We start from the raw sequence: 14414 nt of genomic DNA, 5'->3' as shown, positions 1-14414 counted from the left end.
TGATGAAAAGTGGTACTCAACTTTACCTTAGTACCTAAACCTTTTTGGAATGACCTCTAAAATCTATATGTGAATTGTACACCCCAATCCGATATAATGGATAACGGAATACCATTGCGACACATAATCTCATCTATGAAGATCCTAGCATAATCTTCCGCTGAATAAGTAGACTTGAAGGAATTAAAGTGCGCGGACTTGGTCAACCTATCCAAAACCACCCATATAGAATCATATGACCTTTGAGTCCGAGGTAAAACCACTACGAAATCCATATTGATGTCTTCCACTTCCAAGTAGGAACTTGGATTTCTTGTAGTAAGCCACCCGACTTTTGATGTTCGGCTTTTACTTATAGGAAATTTGGACACCTATTAACAAACTCCGCTATGTCCTTTTTCAAACATTCCCACCAAAATATTTCCCTAAGGTCATGGTAAATTTTTTTCCAACACGGATGAATTGAGTAGCGGGACCCATGGGATTATTTAAGGATCCGGTCCCTCAACCCATATACATTGGGAACACACAATATCCCTTGGTACCTTAACACATCATACCCCCCTAAGGAGAATGATTCATTCAACTTACCAAGAGCCGATTCTTTCAACTCCATCAATGGTTGATCAAGGTGATGTTTGGAATTCACCTAAACTACCAATGATGACTCGGAGTTATTATGAACCATGAAACCACAATCTGAAGATTTTTCTAACCTCACATCCAACCTAGCTAACCTATGTACCTCCTTCAATGGGTATTTCTTGGATTCATCAATGTGGAATATGATACCCATAGTCATAAAACTTAGGGCATCCGCAACCACATTAGCCTTGCTTGGATGATAGAGGACACTCATGTCATAATCTTTCAATAATTCTAACCACCTTTTTTCTCGGAGATTCAAGTCCGTGTGGGTAAACAAATATTGGAAACTCTATGGTCGGTAAAGACATCAACATGAACCCCATACAAGTAATGCCTCCATATTTTGAAGGCAAACACCACGGCCGCTAACTCAAGCTCATGAGTTGGGTTGTTTTACTCATGTACCTTAAGTTTCCTAGAAGCATAGGCTATCACTTTCCCATGTTGCTTAAGCACAAAAACAAACCCACACGGGATGCATCAGAATACACAAAAAAAACCTTTGTAATCTCCGTTAAGGTCAACACCGAGGCAGAAGTAAGCCTATTTTTCAATATTTGGAAGATTTCCTCACATGCTTCCGACCACTGAAAATTTCTTACACTTTTGGGTCAAAGTTGTCAAAGGAGATGCAAAAACTATCCACAAACCTCAAGTAATAGCCCGCTAGACCTAAGAAATTCCTAATGTCCGTTGGAATCAATGGTCTAGGAAAATTTTTCACCTCCTCCGCCTTCCTTGGGTCTACCTCAACTCCTTCACTAGAGATGATATGCCGAAGAAATGCCACCGACCTTAAAAAAAACTCACGTGTGCTATACTTGGCAAACAATTGATGTTCGTTAATGGTTTGCAATACCACCCTCAAATGACCCGTGTGGTCATTCTCATTTTTCAAATATACCAAGATATCGTCAATGAAGACAATGAAAAATAAATCTAGGTAACTTTTAAACACCCTATTCATTAGGTCCATAAATGTCGTTGGAGCATTAGTGAGACCAAAGGACAATACTAAGAACTCATAGTTCCCATACCTAGTCCAAAATGTCATCTTTGGTACATCCTCACCTCTCACCCTAAGTTGGTGATATCCCTACCTTAAATCAATCTTAGAGAAGTAACTTGCCCCTCAGAGTTGATCGAACAAGTCATCAATCCGAGAGAGAGGATACTTGTTCTATATTGTGACCTTATTGAGTTGGCGGTAGTCAATACACATTCTTAAAGACCCATCTTTTTTCTTCATAAAAAAACCGTAGTACCCCATGGAAAAAAACTAGGCTTTATGAAGCCTTTGTCTAGTAAATCCTTGAGTTGTGCCTTCAACTCATTAAATTCGGTTGGGGCCATCTGATAAGGAGGAATTGAAATGGGATTTGTATCCGATAGAACATCGATACCAAAATCAATTTCCCGTTCAAGAGGAATACCGGGAAGGTCATTAGGAAAAACCTCCGGGAAATTCACTCACTACGGGGACCAACTCAATGGGAGGAATTTCGTAGTCTGGAACTTGGACCCTTACAATATGGTATAGACATCCTCTAGAGATCATTTTTCATGCTTTTAGACATGAGATGATACGACCTCTAGGAATAGAATTTCCCCTTTTCCACTCGACAATGGGTTCATTTGGAATGTTAAACCTCACCACCCTTGTCCTGCAATCAATAGAAGCAAAGCAAGCATGAAACCAATCCATACCCAATATAACATAAAAGTCAAGCATATCAAGTTCTACTAGTTCAAGATAAGAAACTCTATTGGGAAACATTATAGGACAATTTCTATACACTCTTTTTGCAACAACCAACTCACCCATCGGAGTAGACACTATAAAAGATTCATGCAAAATATCGGGTAAAATATCAAACTTTTTGGATACTAGAGGAGTAACAAAGGATAAAGTAGAACCAGTATCAAGTAAGGCATATACATCAATAGAGAAAAAATTCAACATACCAGTCACCACGTCGGGAGAAGTCTCTTGCTCACCCCTAGGGCGGAGAGCATAGAAGTGGTTTTTCTATGGAGCGTCATATGAACCACTTGCTTGAGCTTGACAACCTTTTTCTTGCCTCTTTATATTAGGGAAATCCTTAACCTTGTGGCCACTCTTGCAACAACCAAAACAATTACTCGTTCCAATCCAGCATTCACGAAAATGACGGTTTTCGCACTTGGCACATGTAGGTTTCTCATGTGTTGAGTATCCACTCCTTCCCTTTTGAGATATTGGTTTGCTTACCTTGTAATCATGAGCTTTAGGGAACTTTTATGGAACTTGATTCGAAACCCGCTTCTTAAATCTAGGCTTCTGTTGTATCTCAAGCCTATTCTTTGAAGAGCCTCCATCGAAAGATCTTGCCGTCTTGGCATCTCTAGTTTTCCTCCTAGCTCTTGACTCTTCCAAATACATGGCATGAACCATAAGACGAGAAATGTTCATGTTGTCGTACAACACAATGACACTCCTCTTTCAAATCATCTGACACCCCTGCCACAAAGAGGCTCATTTCGTCTCTAGGATCAGAAACAAAAGAAGGAGCTTATTTTGACAAGTTAGTAAATTTGAAAGAGTATTCATGAACACCCATACCTCCTTGGCGAAGGTTGATGAACTCCACCACTTTATCTTCCCTCATCTCCCTACGAAAGAACCGATCAATAAAAGCCTTCTTGAAGATCTCCCAAGTCAAAGGACCACCTCTCAAGGGCCTATTATCCTTCCATTGCACAAACCATGCTTGAGCCACGTCCTTGAGTTGATAAGTGGAAAACTCGGCCTTTTCACTTGTGGACAACCCTATAGCCAAAAGTATATTATAGACTAGATCGATGAATTCTTGGGGTCTTCCTTAACCTTTGACCCATAGAAAGTAGGAGTGTTCATTCGAGTGAAGTCCCTTAGACGAGAAGCCATAGTAGTGACTTGTTGATGAGGATGAGGTATAAGCTCCCGAATGGCTTGGTGCGTCACAGCTTTGGCTTTAACAGTGGTGGCTTGAGCCAATTGGATGAGGGAAGCCTTTATATCTCCATCCGTAAAGGGTGGAGGATTGACAGGAGCTTGTTCCATAGTAGCATCTTCTTCAAGTGGAAAAACTTGTTCACCAAAGGGAAGAGCTCCGGCATTGGCAATTTCCTCTTCAAGTATTTTTGCCGCATTCCTTCTAGTGCTCATCCTTCTTATAAGCACAACAATAGGATTAGATGAAAAAGAACACCATAAGTATACTCTAATGGCACGATGTAAGATTTCCAAGAAAATGAGAGTTACCTAGGCATCATGTAGGTTCCTATCCATAAGTGTGGCACGCTTCAGAATTATGAACACGAACTTACATAGACGTGGTTGAGAGAGACATTGACTCTAAGATAATTCAATCTAATGATTTGACATCAAGTTTGTCACATCAAAGTTTACCCCCTAGACGTAACTGGCGTCGTCGTCCTCTGTGAGGACTAAGACTAACCTCTTGATTACATCAACACACTTAAAGGTCGAATTTAGCGGAAAATTCAATCTTTTATCACTTCTACTTGGCGGTTTACATAGAGCTCTACATACACATAATATGTATAACGAGTATACATAGACCCTTCTTATAGGAAGGTTACATAGACTTTTAGTTTTATTGCACATATACATATATATAAAATAGAACATAGTCTCAAAGATTGCCTTATGTCATACCATCTAAACGATCTTAGAAATTTTTGGCATACCCCTAAATCAATGTAAAGAATAAACATATAGTCTTATACAAATCGTACTCAAATAAAAGTAGAATGAACCAAAGAGTCATAGAAAAACAAATCAACTCCATAAGGAATATATTGGCATCACCCTCGAAAAGTGAGGACCTACCCACTTGGATGATAGAGAATATCCAAGCCTTCTTCAAGTCGTCTTGAATGATCCTACCGGAACCTAAAATGCTTTGGGAAAAAAGGAAGAAGATGGGGTTAGTACGCCACTTGTACTAAGTATGGGGCCATAAGCACATATAAGGTTAAATTATTCTAAAAAGGGACATTTTGTTAAACCGTGCAATATTAACCTTTAAAGGTCTTCTTCATAATCAATCAAGTCATACTAAGTAACAAAAAATGCTTACTAACTCAACCAAGTAATATGCATATTAACATACTTGAACCCATAATCTAATACCATTCTATCATCAAAGAATGACATCACAAGCATGAATAAGAGCTAACCATATCATAATAAGCAAGAAAATTACTCATGAATCATCATCTAGTCAATAAGTTCAATGACCAAGTAACGCCCTATAACCTTACTCAATCAAGTATCCCCAACAAGAAACAATAATTAATGTCCAACTTTAATAACAGAATCCAAATACATGTTCATAAGGGTAGTTCATCATTATATAATACCATTTAAATTGTAGAATCATCACATCATCATCATATACATCATTATCATATGCATACATAATATCAGCTTCCTAAAGCTTCCATCAAGGCCAACTTAGTGCAATGCATAAGTAGAGTCTCATACCCCTACCTAAGCTAAGTCAAACCTCTTAAGTCACCTTAGTTAGTTTATACATCATTACTCATTTTAGTTTAGGGAACACTTGCCTTAATAGACATAGAACAAATAAGCTAAGTGTGGAATTTAGTGTTGTCAAACCTTAAACCGATGGAAGGTGGTCTACCGGCCAAAGTAAAACCAAACAAAAACGTTGCTTTCTAGGTAGATCCACTAGCTAGTCTTCTTATGCGGGCAACATAGTTCAAGAACTAAGAGATAGTATATTCCCTCTTCATAACACTCGGAAATTCGGGCCTCCTCTCATGGGAATCTATTGGATGAGTATTACTCTTTGTGAATTCAACATCTTATTTAGAACCATACGTGAACCTTCCTCTTTGGGAAGTCATCACCTCCCATTGTCAAGTTCACTCGGTGCTAAGTTATGCCTTTATTATTGAAAAGCCTTTAAGTTTTTATTAACTATCATAACTTAGTTTAGGTCATAGGGCCTAGACCTTGTATAATAATAATCATCATAGCTCAATAAGAATTTTATGAGTATAGTCCTTTCATCACAATTCATATAAGTGATGTTAGCACATTAGCGTTCCATATAATAAAAATTCACATTGATAGTATCACCATCGTTATAAAGCACATTAGCGTTCCATATAATAAAAATTCACATTGATACTATCTCCATCGTTATAAAACATACACCATAATAAACCTTAAAACATAGTCAAGACATTTCAATTCAACATCATACCACCGTACCAATCCTAATATTAGGCATAATCAGACACAACATCATGACTTAATCCACAATTGGAAGTAAAGATAGAGATCATAAGACTTACCAAGTCTCCTTCATAATTCATCATTTAGGACTTACCATAAAACCTCAGTTAAATACAAATTAGATGTACCACATCATAATTCGATAATCAACATGACAATAAGACTAGAAGAATCACTACACCATAATTCCATATTAAATCAAAGCTTAAGACAAGATACTTAGGTCAATTCACATAACCTAGATAACTTCTCAAGAACTAGTATGAAAGGATACAAATCATGCTAATTTGTTAATTCTTAGTGTAAAATCATCATCCTATAGTAATTTAACCAATAATAAAGTCAATTGAATTAATCTCAACCTAATTCACATCAAGATCAAACCTAGGACTAAGGGTTAAGGATCAAGCTCTTCTATTTAGATCAAAAAACCAAAAGCTACCATGATAAATTTAAAATACTTGTTAATATATTAAGAAACCATAAACAACTCATTTCGTAACATCAAGTCCATAATTGAATGAAACCCACTTGAAAACCCAACTTTTAGAAATACTTTGAAGGAACCCTTTGAGGAAAGAAGTCTCAAAGGGGAATAAGATCCCATACCTCAACGTTCGATGAAGATTTGTTTGTGAAATCATCCCTTTCCATCCCCCAAAACCTCCCCCTAGCTTGTCTTCAATGGTGTATTTTCAATAGAGAGAGAAGGAAGATAGTTTATTTTTTTAGGTGTGTTTAGACTAATGAGGGTTGGGGGTCTTTATATGGGGGTTAATTACCCTAATTGGACTCCCTTAAACCCCTAATAAACCATATAACCCCTAAACTAATTAAATGAACTAACTCAAAAATGTGTAGGAAAACGTGACCCTCACAGATAGAACCCCGTTGGACGGGGCGTCTGTGAATCGACGACTATCCCCCCCTCCGTCCTGCAAATATGGATAAGTGTGGAATGATGGTGGCCATTGACGCCCCGTTGATCCGCACACAAGCCGTTGATGGCTTCTCGTGGTTGCACACTGCCTAGGCAGTGTTGCCTCCTACGTGCTAGGGTCCTCCTCAAGGGACCTTGGTTTGTCCTTGGGGATTCGTACCCATAGGTTTCGACCACGAATCATCTTTAGCACATGTTATACACCATTCCACCTAATTTCTTGAATTTCTGACTCCTAAAAGCTAGTCAAATAGGTTAAGGCACGCTAGTACATCCTTGAACCAAGTTTCCAAATGTCCTTGACGCTCTTGGATGTTTTGGTTCCTAAACTTCCTAAATGACCTATATTCATTAAAATAGGTCTTAGAAGTGTTTAGACCCCGTGTTACCTATGTTAGGCTTTAAGACTCGAATTTGATTTTCGAAATGGTGCAGAGCATATTAACATACAAAGTTATTATAACACAAATTTAATTATAAGAGAGCAAAAATTATGACATGGATGCAGATTTTATTGTTCAACTTATTTTAAAGTGGGCAGAAATTAGTGACATAACAGATATTTGTTTTATTTGATTCCCAAATGGCAAAGAAGTGATGCATATATATATATATATTAGAATATCAGCAAATTTAATTATTTAGAACGAGTTTTATTTATTTAAGGCAGAAAATTATATTTTAAGAACAACAACATATTTTTTTATTAATACATAAAATTGTTTTAGAACAGTGACAGACTTACTGATTAGTTATTTATGCTGAAAAGAAATTTAGGCAGAAAATATTACAATACAAAAATTAGAAAGCAAATTATGCAGAAGTATTTCTTAGGTAGTCCTTTATTTAGATGAGGAAAATTATTAAGAAGTAGCTGATTTATTAGATACGGAAAGTCATGTATTATGAAGAATATTTTAATGGGCGGACAATAAAACAATTCTAATTAATTATTACTATGCTGATTTTTCTTAGCTATGCATAAAATATTCACATTAATTGATATTATTATTATGACATGCAAAAAAAAATGACTAAGTAAAAGAAACATTTCAGTTATTAACATGTTAAAAATTAGTTGATAATTCCTATAAACATGATTTCTAAAAGTCAACGCATTTAAATAATACTTATACGCACGATTTCTAACTCAAAATGACATATAAATGTACAAATTCTATAGGCATAATTTATTCAATGAATAACTTTGTAAAAAATGAACACAAATTATTTATTTAACATTTTAACAAATTAGTCATAACTCAGTACTTAATACATCAATTTGAATATAAAATTAGGTTTAAACATTAGTTGGACTGGATTAACTAAATGATCAAGCAAAAACAATTTGTTTTATTTTATGGTTAGATCTAAAGTTTATTTATCAAATAAGAACTATCAAACAAATTTAGAAACATATAGGCATGCTTTCTAGCACAAGTAATTTTGCAAATAGAGATAATTAGCACATAATTCCCTCTCTTTTTAGGCAATTCCTATATATATATATATATATATATATATATATAGAGAGAGAGAGAGAGAGAGAGAGAGAGAGAACGAGAGAGTTAGGAGTCTTACAAATATAACAAGAAAAAATAATGAACCGAAAATACAACTTTAAAATAAATAGCTTCGTCAAAAATTTTCTTCTAGGTGACTCTTCAACATCTTGAACTCTATGTTCAACAACCTGCTAGAAGAGGTAATGTAACACAAATATATAATAAAAAATAATCATAATATCAAAAATGCATAATAACCGATTACTTACGCATAAAAAACACAACAAAATAAATAAAGACTAATCATTATCGCACATAGAGGGAAAGAATTATGAAACTAACTCGGATGCTTCCTTGTTATTTTATTTATAAACATACAACAAGATTCATTATTATGCAAAACCAAACTTAAGTTAATGAAGAGGGCTAACCAATAATATAAATGCTAATTAATAAACACTAACCGGTTAAGCACAAAAGAAATATCAACAATGTAGAAAAGTTGATCCAATTTTTTACACTAACACATCATAGCTAAGAAGGCACTTGAATATTTACCGAAATCTTAATTATTTCAAGAATAGAGAGCAGTATTCAAGTATAAGTAATGAGAGAATGTGAAAGTGAGTGTGAGTCTACCTCTTGTGTTAAAAGAGAGTGAATGAGAATATGAGATGAAAGTGAATTAGTGAAAATAATGAAGGGAGGGGGTCTTATTTATATAGCAAAGAGGGGGAACACATAAGGTAAAGATATATTTTAAGGAATCAATTAATATACCATTTTCCTAATTTTAAAGTAGAGCCAAATCAGAAAATTTTAAAAATATTTTACTGCCAAATATAGGCAAGTAAGAATAAAATAAGAAGAGTAATATTATATTTCCTTAAGTAGAGTCAACTTTCAAGTAATGAAAAATAATCAGCTAATATTATTTTCCTTATTTCAAATGAGCCAAAAAAGAATTATCAATCTAGAGTTTAATTTAAAAGATGGACGATTGAGATTAAAAGATGAAATAATAAAGTCAAATGGGATTGGATATGTAATGACCAAATTTGAATAAAAATTGGCTAGAATTGAAAGAAGATGATGACTATAATGAAAATAACATTTGAATTAGAGTTCCTAGAATGGAAAGAAAGTAAAATAAAATAGGATAGAATTTAAATTATTTTGAGAAAATTTAAGGAAATATTATTCAATTCAAATACTTCAAATATAAGACTACATTTTATATGATTAAAATCACTTGAATTTTAGAACACTTGAACAAAATAATTATTATGAAATTCATAATAAATTTTAAAATATTTGAATAATATTTACAATAATTTTATAAGGTAAACATACTAAAATATATAATTTTTATGCAAAATCAACTAAAATTCTAAACATAAAATAAATTATAAAATACGTATAATCGAATAACATTCCTAAAAAGGTTCAAAGGTCGGTCAAAATTGGTTGTCAACAAGGGTCTTACTTAGTCATTGAGTACTAGTAGACTTAATGAGCATGTATGATTGATGGTCTTGCTTAGGTTATGATGTTATAACCTATTATGCATGCCTGTTGATATTATAACTTGATGATATATTTGTCTTGATTATGTGCTCAATTATGTTGATATGCATGTTAACTTGACTAGACTTGGTATTGTTGGTCTTGTGATGTGCATGGTCTTGACTTAAGTAATATGTGTTTATTGACTTGTATTGGTTCTTGGATGTGCATAAGGTATTTCCAAAGTAAGTTTGCGTGCTTTTGAATAAATGTCCCTCTTTGGCATGATTTCTATTGTGTATGTGCATATGATCCTATACTTAGTACAAGTGATATGCTAACGCCATTTCTCCCTTGTTCCTCAACATTCTAGGTTCCGGTCGTTTAAGGGTTCGTGACCACTTTGAAGGAAGACTTGGATCATTTCTCCAATTGTGGGTATGTCCTCATGTTACGAGGATTATGCCTTGTTATTACTCTTGCTATGGTTCTTTGTTATAGTCAAAAGACAATCATTTCATTCATGTTGTTTCAAGATATTGTTGTAAGCCCTGAGTGGCATTTCTACATTTGTGTAAGGGCTTTTCCTATAATGGTATATTTCATGTAGATGGTTTGATGTAAGACATCTTTTTGAAGACTATATTACGTATGTTGTCGATATGTGCATAAAAGTAGAAGACTATGTAATCTTCTTAGAAAAGGATTCTATGAATACTCGCTATGAATATATTTTGTGCAAGCAAGAGGCTTAAGCAAACCTCATGAAATAGATGTAGATGAAAAGTTTTAATTTTCCTCACTTTTTAAACTATGAATGTAATGATGAATGCTAAGAGGCTAGTCTTAGTACTATCATAGGACGACGACGTCGATTACGTCTAGGGGGTACTTCCCGGATGTGATAAAAAGCATATAGATATAACAAGACATACTTAGAAGTCATCTTACACACTTCTATAGAATCATCAGTATAAGCATCACAAGTCTGATGTAAGTCTTCAAGAAGCATCATATATCAACATCATGTTAATCACATAAAGACCCTACTATTGTGTACTAGAGACACATATCATCAACTAGAATATATCATGCTTAGACTTCACATAACACATAAGTCACAAAGATATTCATATTACTCACATAGTCAAGCTATAAAATGATAGCATTATAATGCATAAAGTAATGTCAACGAAGCCACATTATTCAAAAGCATAACAAATAAGCACCACCACGATAAGTGGACCATACAAATCATAATTATAATTCAAGACCTATACTACATAATATAAATATAATTAGGGCAGCATACCATCAATCCGCCCGCACAACTCAATTCATAGCCAAATCACCCGACACAATAATCAAAGGCCCTTACCCATGGCCATGATCACCAACTGAATCCAATAATCATAATGTACAATGAATTCAAGTAAATTTAATATAGATTTATCAATCTAATACTAGGGTAGGAATATACCTAGGAAGGAAGCGAAAGTTTCATACAAAGGTGCCTTGAATAGGCGAGGAAAAGACGTTTCAAACAGAGGGAAAACCTCCCTTTACCATATTCACCATGTTTTCTTTCTATGATAATGTCGTAGCGTAGGACTCCAGGAATATTGGAAGTTGAACATGCTCAAAAGATGACTAAAGCTTTTAGCTTTGATCATTCGACGCCGAGTGAAAGGGTTCCTCGCTAAATAAAACCAATGTTCCACAATCACATACCTACCTGAGCCCATCCCTTCACCCGGATAATGACCACTTAAGCACCTATGGAAGCGAACGGAAAGATGGCAAGTCCTCCTTGTCCTTATACGACTTTGTTTCCCTGTGTCAGACTACACATGATTCTAATACAATTCTTATATAATTCAATAGCCCAAAGTAAATTACACAAGAAATCAATATAATTTAAAATAAGATTTTATGTTTTGCATGAGTTAATGAAGATTTTAGGTTAAAATAATCAAACTAACATAAATTCAATCAATATTCAATAATTCAAAATGTTTTATGCAAGAACACATGGATAGATCACAAGTTAGAAGTTCTTTTTTTGAGAAAGTCTATGAAAATCAGTTTGAAGCTAGGCTCCTTGAAGAAAAGAGATTCAAGGATGAATACCATACCTCAATTGATGCTATACCACGAATTTGAGAAGAATTGATGGAGAAATCAAAAAAGAATCTTCAATGAAAGCTTTATCTTGAGTTTTGGCTCCAATGGAGTTCTAGAAAGTTCTTTAGAGGTTTTGGGGTTTGATTTAAGTTAATGAATATATCAAGGTGTTTTTGACTTATAAAAATATTTATAACACCCAAAATAACCTTAAGAAACCGCCTATTTATTTATTTGGACACGGGGTAAATTTACCAATTCACCCCTACAATTAACAGTGAGCCTGCGAGCAGTTGCAAACCCAATCAATGGTTGCCCATCGACAGGATGTAGGTCCATTGATGGGCCGTCCTGGCTGACCGTCCATGGGTTCAGAGACTTGACATTTGGAATCTTAATCTCCTTAGGCTAAATACTTACCTATGCCTCGCGCCTACGGGGCGTCAATCAGCCTATTGGGCGGCGATGCCATCCGTAGGTGAGGCTTGTTTGGACAGCCTTGGCTCACAGTTGAGTCCTTCCTCAAGGACCCTTGGTTGGACCTTGGGGAGTTTGCCCGAACGTTTCCAACTCAAATATGATCATACATATGTTTAGGACCTCTCACATACATTTAATCCAAAATGATCAGGTAAAACACAAAGAAACATGCTAACACACACAAGGACGTTTCAAGGTAAACCATTGGAACATCATGGTCGTTCTTAGATGTTTGACCTCCAAACTTCACGAAACATTATACACTGCCTATAAACCTCATTATAAACAATTTTATAACTTTAGAACATCAAGATGCAAGTGTTAGACTCTAGTTTCACATAAGTCATTTTTGAGGTGTTACAATAGCGCTCTGCCAAAGCCTTCATTTCACCATCAATGACTGGGCGACCTCCAATTCGCAACAGCAACTAAGCTATACGAAACATGTGTGCCATAATGCTATCATCATGATCTTGCATTTTGGAAGCCAACAAGACAGGCCCATGCGATGAGTCTAGTGCCTTTGTGCGAGTGACATCCATCAATTTACCCGTCAAATTCGGATGCCTAGAAACAGTCAAGTCCAACTCCTCCTTCTCAATCGCATGACTCCTCAGAAAATGGGTAATTACCCCCTTGACAAAATTTGCACCTCAAATTATTCTGAAACTTCATCATGATTTATCTCAAAATAACCCCCGCATTAACTAGCATTCCTTTCATCAACATGTCAACAAACACCACCCTATCCCGAGTCACATCAGTCAATTGTTTAGAAGTAAGGAACACACTGTACTCTATCTTCAACAAAACTCTAGCAACTTGATTAAAATTTTCAAAGTGGAGGATATTATGCCTCCCCTTGTTCTTACTCCTCTCCACCGAGCAGTAGACTCAACCCCACACAAAGTTTGTCAAATATCCCAATGTCAAGGTTTATCCTTCAAATCGTTAAACACGTCGGAAGCATAATTAGGGATCCCCAACGCCTCATTCAGAACTCAGGCAGAAAATTATACATCTTTCCCCCTCAAAAGCACAATCTTATACTTAGTTTTGGTAACCAATTTGCATAAAATTCGGCATACAAAAGTCCAATTACCATCTCCTGGATTATCAAACATAAAAAACAATCCTAAATCATTCACAATGCTATATATACCCGGAAATTGAGACTGTAAACTTACCTCATTCACATATTCGTCCCCCATGTGTTTTGCTTCATTTTGACACTCAAACAATTCCCAGCCATACCTCTCTAGGATAATTTGAACTTTTGTTTACTTCGACTTCATAGTGAGAAATATTGAACTCGCATAAGACTATCTACACAAACTCTTAACTGTTCACAACAACAATCTAATACCAAGATAATCAAATGACATAGTCAATATCTGTATAAAATATAGAGTTGCCAAAATGGCACCAATACAATATCTGAAAATAACTGGGAAAGAAACAGTAGTGGAACATACTCCACTAGCTTATGTCTACGTATAATTCTAGAATAAAATAATAATCATCCTTGAAAGCATGAGGGCCTACCAAATTTGGATGAAAGCTCCACGTCCAGATAACTTTAGCGTCAATTCGTAAGTTCTTGCGTCCAGCTGCACCTGCACCAAAAAGTAGAGAGTTGTATGGGATTAGTACACATTTGTACTAAGTATGGGTATATGAAAGCACACCCAAGGACATGAATGTTTAAGAAGATCTCTCTCCTAAGGATATGAATTATGGAAAATCAAGTCAGTGGAATTGCCAAAAATTTGATTAGGAAAGTCATGCTATGAGATTAACATGCATCATCATACTTAACATACACACATCAAATAACATATTGCTTATTAGCACATAACATATTTTATATGATTCGTCCATATGCCATGAGACCTTGGAA

The sequence above is a fragment of the Solanum pennellii genome, chromosome 11 (assembly GCF_001406875.1).
Source record: "Solanum pennellii chromosome 11, SPENNV200".
NCBI classification, from domain to species: Eukaryota; Viridiplantae; Streptophyta; class Magnoliopsida; order Solanales; family Solanaceae; genus Solanum; species Solanum pennellii.
The sequence above is the reverse complement of the archived record's forward strand: the minus strand, read 5'-3'. Positions refer to the sequence as shown.